We start from the raw sequence: 6,457 nt of genomic DNA on the forward strand, positions 1-6,457 counted from the left end.
TGCAGTATATTGGCAACACAGGCAGTGAAAAAGAAAGTTTTCCCATATAGTCCAGCATGTACTGCTCAAACCTGCCCAGGACAGACTGTCATCTGTCAAGGGTGAAAGAGCAGTTCTCATTCTCACACTGTGGGTGGGGAAGAAAAACAGGAAATTATTTCATCCAGTTCATGCTTCGGTGTTAAACTACCATAAATACACTCTGAACGTTTGGACAAATAGATTGAGTAGACCACGGCTGACCTATGGTGTCTCATTAAGCTCCACGATATGGCTTTCTTAATTCACAGATGAAGATGAGCTATTCAGTAGTTTTGGAAGGAGTCATTCAAAGTACAAAAACAAATGCTGTGTAAGTTTAATGAGCCCAAAAATGCTGAAGCGATCTAAGTCTAGTTCAACTTTTTTTTTTTTTTTTTTTTGGCCAATACAGCTCTGTCTGTCAAAAAGATTTGACAACTCTGGATTAGACATTCACAGTAATAAGAAATGTTCCCACTAGACTTAGATACATAATTAAGCACGGTTTAAATTTAGATCCTTGGATATTAGTCCAGTAAACTTAAAAAATGGGTATCCAGATCATTTCTCGTACATGTTTTCATGTTTTGTGCCACCTGTTAAGCACATTTATTATCTTGTGTCCATCGTCACGATTATTGAAATCAGGACCGCTTGTTCAAATCTGATTAACTTTTCATGAATATTGGTTTTAATGTTATTTAACACACTGTGAGAGTTATAAATCGATAGTTTCTTGTACTCATTTTAAATATAATAAAACTGTGATTAGTTGTATTAGTATTACCAATATCATAGACATTTGTCACTCAGAGATTTGGAGTCTAACTTCCTATTACTTTTATCAGATACAGATCTGCTGCCTGTAGCAGCTATTCTTAGTTGTATCGGATACAGATCTGGTGCCTGTAGCAGCTACTGCTTAATAAGCAATCACTGGAGGCTTCATTTGAGATATGGATGTGAGGTACTTGGGTTTCTACCCAAAATGATTTTTTAGAGACCACCAATTAAACATTCATATCCAACACAGTGGACATTCTTGGTTGTGATGACAGTAATACAAGGTCAGTTCATTGTTTTACTATTACAAAGATATTTCCCAGTGTAGTTAAACTACAGTCTACCTATACTACTGCTGTGTGAATTTATTACAGTTTCGGGTGCATTAAGTCTATTACTAGCATCTGAGTGCCTGCTATGTTGAATTAGTGATAGGTGATTGAAAAACTGAACAAATAACACAAACATAGAATAGTGGTTAAAAACTTTAGATTAATGATTAAAGTTCCTCAAATATATAGGGGGGGAAAAGTCCATTGTAATCATACACTGTATACAACACATATTCTGTAGCTGCAGGCAGATGGTCTTTGATACCAGTGTCACTGTGTTGTCATACACTCAACACTCTTCTCCCTGCTTCACCACAGGTGGTCATTTCTTCAGCCGCACCTCCCTGTCCCCTCGAAACTTGGTCTGTGAGATTGAGCTTCCAGACATCCAGCCTTCTGTGGACCTTTGCGACGATAATAAGTCCTGAGATTACCTCCTGTCTGCCTCTCTGGCTTTCCCCTCTCGGATGCACAACGAAAAAATGAGAAGACATACAGCACAACGACAAACTATGGGAATACAATCCCCACGCTGTGAGGCATACCTATAAAATCTATTCTTACAGAATGTGCCCTAACAATCCTGAAGAAGAAGGTTTCCTTTTAGAGTGTTGTTTTGTTTCCGTGTACATGTACATACTTGATTTATTTTTAATTGAATGTTATTTTTCATTATTATTACTATTTGTGTTGAATGAATGACTGGATGGTTTTTGCTTTTGTTCGAGTGTGCTTTACCGACTTTTATTTTTTAAGCAGAAAATTGTAATGAGAGGCAAACGTTTGACCAAATCAATCCTCTTTCCGAAATTTGACTGATTTACCTAATAACCCTGTGTTTGAGTGGATTTAAATCAGATACCCAGTGTCAGACTGCAACTGATACATCTCCATACACAACTTGCTTCCTGTTCACTCTGTCTTGTTGTTTTTCATCCTTACCTGAAACCTGAAAGCTCTTTAATGCTCTCTCTGCAGTGTTGTTCAGGTTGCCTCTTAAATTTGCTGTGTGAGAGACCATCTATAAAAGACAGGGAGTTACAGGTAGTTGTTAGGTTGTTGGAGGGAAGGTCTCAGAAACTAAAAGGTTTTTCAAGATTTAATGTCATTGTGTTGTACCTGACAGGGCTCAACCTGACAAAACATTATTTTGTGAAAGCAACATAGCTTAAGTGTCCCAAGACACCACAAGCAGCTAAAGGGTTATGGTAAGGGTACAGACTGATATTGTAATTTCCCAGTTATTTTGTATTTTATTACTGTTTTTCAAAGATCAGTCCTCCCCTCTCCCTAGTCAACTGACGTCCTCTGCTGTTTTGAATGGATGTGGATTTCATTGAGATGTCACAACAACAATGGGGGGAGGGTTGAGTTATTGAACACCTGATTAAACTCCATACAATAGGACTGCTATTGCTTCATCTGTAGTTTAAAAGTATGGAGAGTCTGAAGAAGAAACACATTTGGAATTTTAAATGCCCTCTCTTTGTTTGTTGCCAGTGCAAACACAATTGTATAAATGATGCTGCAAAAAACATCATTAAACTAGAGATATTAATCACAACGCATATACCAAATCAGTATATAATTTATAATTGATATGACTTACCCATTAAACGTGAATGGCTCTCTGCTGGAAGCAGCTGCTGCTCAGGGACAGTCTCAGGTTCAGAGCAGTAGTTCACAAAGCCATATATACCTCACTGCCTGGGTAGCATGCAAAGGCTGGGCCATTTATTTGAAAGAAACTGGAGCTGGCAAATGTTGGGATCAAAAGCAAAACTACCTGTCCCCTAAACGAGATAGGATTCTACTGTAACAACATCGAGGAAAAGCTCAATATGGCAGCTTCTGAGTACAATGCAGTATTATGAATTCACAGTTGACGAAGGCAGTGACAAAGCCTGGTAAGTTAATTTGTGGTTGAGACACTAGCAGCTGCAGTATTTTTTCATAAAAAAATGGTTTGCGGGACACAGGGTTGATTAACCCACATTCCATCCTGCCAGATTTAGGGGTTACAGCTTTATAACCACAAATGTTATTTCTTATTTCATATTTTACTCATTTTAGTAGTTACTTAGACCAAGTTAAGTGTTTCGAATGCTTATTTGGTAGCAGCAGAGTAATGCAAAGATGCTTATAAAATACATTTCTTTTCAAATAAACATATCCACAGGATGTAAAGGTTTTGTTTTGTGCAAAAAGTCTCTTTCCAAATGAGTTTATTTTGAACTTGACTGCTCTCTACCGCTATCACTTCTACAAACGTTCCACAGCACCCAAGGCCATGCAGATATGCACAATCGAGTTGGCACTGTTTTGTTGTTTAAAATAACCTGATACTTTTTTCATGTAATGGCCACTTGTTATTTTGTGCTTGAGGCTTTTGGTTCAATGTCTGTGTTTCACTGTGTGCCTTTAAATCTCTCTCTCTCTCTCTCTCTCTCTCTCGCTGTATGTTTTGCAATATACAAACTAGAGATTAAACTTTTCAAAAACAAGGAGAGTGGCATTGTGTTGCACTGCATTATTTAAACATGTGGTATGTTTGTGAAACATGTAGCCATAACTTATTTTTATGTATGTGTAGTCATTGTGTTTGTATGTAGGATAGGTTTGTATTTAGGTATATACAATAAATACAGTACTTAATTCGTATTAGATCCACTCGTACTGTATGTTATCTGAGCTTTTATACACAAACACACGCTGTTTACTTTCTTAAAATGCAGAAGACAAAACTCACAATGCGAATGTTTTTCTGTGTTAAAACGTTCAATACTGCATAACAAGCGTAATTCAAAAAGTGCAAGTTGTAGATTGAACAGACATTTTGATTGACAAGTGATTCGAACAAAAGGAAACCCTGACAAATGGGTCTGGGGGTGTGAAAACAATCGACCACCATGTGGCGGTATGTGTAAAGTTGCATTCCCTTTCAGTGAGGCAACAATTGTAACATTTAGAATAGAAGGTTAATGTAGGAGGATGTAGGAAGATGTTTTTACCTTGATTTTTGCCTATCCTTAAAAGGAGCTGGAGAACTACAGTACGGTACATGTTACTTCTTTTAGGGTTCTGTACAGAATAATTTTCCACATACCAGTATGTAATGATTTCCAAATTACTGTAACTTGCTTCTTTCATTCTGAAAGAGACCTTTTAAGCCCTCTCAGTCTTACTCTTCTGATCAGTTTATTTCAACTCCCTTTGCTTTTTTCCAAAGCCAATAAGCTAAAGCTTAAATCTGTAATGCTACCTGCAACCTTTGTAAAAAGAATGTTAAATACCAATATACATTTAAACTTTTCGTGTACATGTTGAATATGTGTTGAAGGGGGACAGTGATAGTCATTACTGTTTGTAGCGGTCAGGGGGCGGTTCTGGTGACAATAATAAAAGCAGTGTTTTTCCATAGTTTTCCATTAAGTTAATCAACTGTCTTTATAAGAGGGGGATATTCAAACGATTATAAATCTACATCCTGTAACATGGTGTAATGTATGGTTTACACAATTGTGTTTGTGATAGGGTTGTCATTTTTTTAAATAAATTTTCAGAGGGGGTCCAAGTTCTGTACTGTATGTCCACTTTCCCCTGAGTTTTAGTCCCCTTTGTCAATTACAGGGGTCTGAACTCCACTGAGTTGTAGCAAACACTGCTGGATGAATGATGCAGCTGCCTCTATAGCAGCAGGTATAGCTGCCTCTGTCTCACAATGGCTGCTGCCCTAGTCCAGCAGTGTGTCCTGCAATTTACTCTGTGCTGCATTGTGGTTTTCCTTCCTGTGGGTGGTGCCACACCTCCTCCAAACCAGCACAAATGTTTGAATCCAGTGACCGGCATCATTCTTACCATTAATCAAAGTGACCAGCACTAAGAGGTTTAACTATTTACATTTCCAACTGTGAAGGGAGGTGATTGAGTTAAGCACTATAAGAGACACGGTAAGGTAACACACTCTCTACCCCACTGTATGAAAGTTGTATTGACAATCAAAGCAAAAACCAATGTAAAAATTGCAGTATACAATAGCAAACAACGACAACTATGTACACCAAACGTTTTGATAAGTGTACAGTAAACTGTTGTAATTAAGTGTTATCTGCCAATATTATATTAATATTAGTGTATTCCTACAAGGTAGCATTTACTTATGTAATATATTTCAAATAAAAGTTCATTGAGGCAACTCTTGGAGCTTATGTGTGTGTGTGTGTGTGTGTGTGTGTGTGTGTGTGTGTGTGTGTGTGTGTGTTTTTAAAGTGCTCCCCACATACTCTCAACTGGTTTAAATTCTGATGCTTATCAACAGACAGCAAAACAGCAACAGGAAGAAAGAGGCCTGCACTTACAGCTTTATATTCTTTTCCCATTGATTGTATTATCCATATCATACATCATGCATGTTGTACCTACTTCACTTATGCATAACCATCTGAGTTGCTAGCATTGTATGTTCAGCAACATTAGGTTTTTCTTTCACCAGATTAAAGTCCCAATTTCATATTTGTTTAAAGTTCTAGGTGTGGCCCTAAGGATCCATTCTCCTCATTTGCTTGGGGCAGTATTTAATGACACAGACTCTCTAAGTCAAGCAGGCAGACAAACGGACAACTCTTAATTATTGAGTAATTATAAAACATGACCAGAAACAACTGCAGCAAAAACTGCAATAAAGAAAGAGATTGCACATTGGGCCTATGAAAATAACAACTACTACAGGTGCATGATTATCGTATTGTTTCTTTCCTATTACAGTACTGTTTGATTACCCCCCACTTCACTCATTTCTAATTACGCGATTGAGGAAGCACTGACCCCTATATGTTGCAGTACTGTTTACTCCAGGTTGTCAATTTTTTCTCCCTTTTCCTAGTTCATTCTGCTTTAAGGAAGGACCTTAACTTGACGTCAATAAATATATAGTGCGATAGTTCAAGTAACCTCAGAATTGACTGATACATATATCTAGCGCTACTCGTTCATTTGATGACGGACATACAGCTTGAAAAGTCGCTTTCTTTTTCAGTTTGGCAGATTTGTCTGACAAACTAATTTACAACAGCTGCGACGTCAGGGTCCCATATATATATATATATATATATATATATATATATATATATATATATATCTATATAATATATATATATATATATATATATATATATAAATATACGGTATGCCAAAAAATCAACAATTTTTAGTTGTTTATTTATTTTTCCATCTCCAAATATATACATGACACAATAATAAATTACAATCGATAACAATAATAATTATACCATTGTTTTATCTGTTTTTTTTTGTTTGTTTTG

Source organism: Polyodon spathula, chromosome 22 (genome assembly GCF_017654505.1).
Source record: "Polyodon spathula isolate WHYD16114869_AA chromosome 22, ASM1765450v1, whole genome shotgun sequence".
NCBI lineage: Eukaryota > Metazoa > Chordata > Actinopteri > Acipenseriformes > Polyodontidae > Polyodon > Polyodon spathula.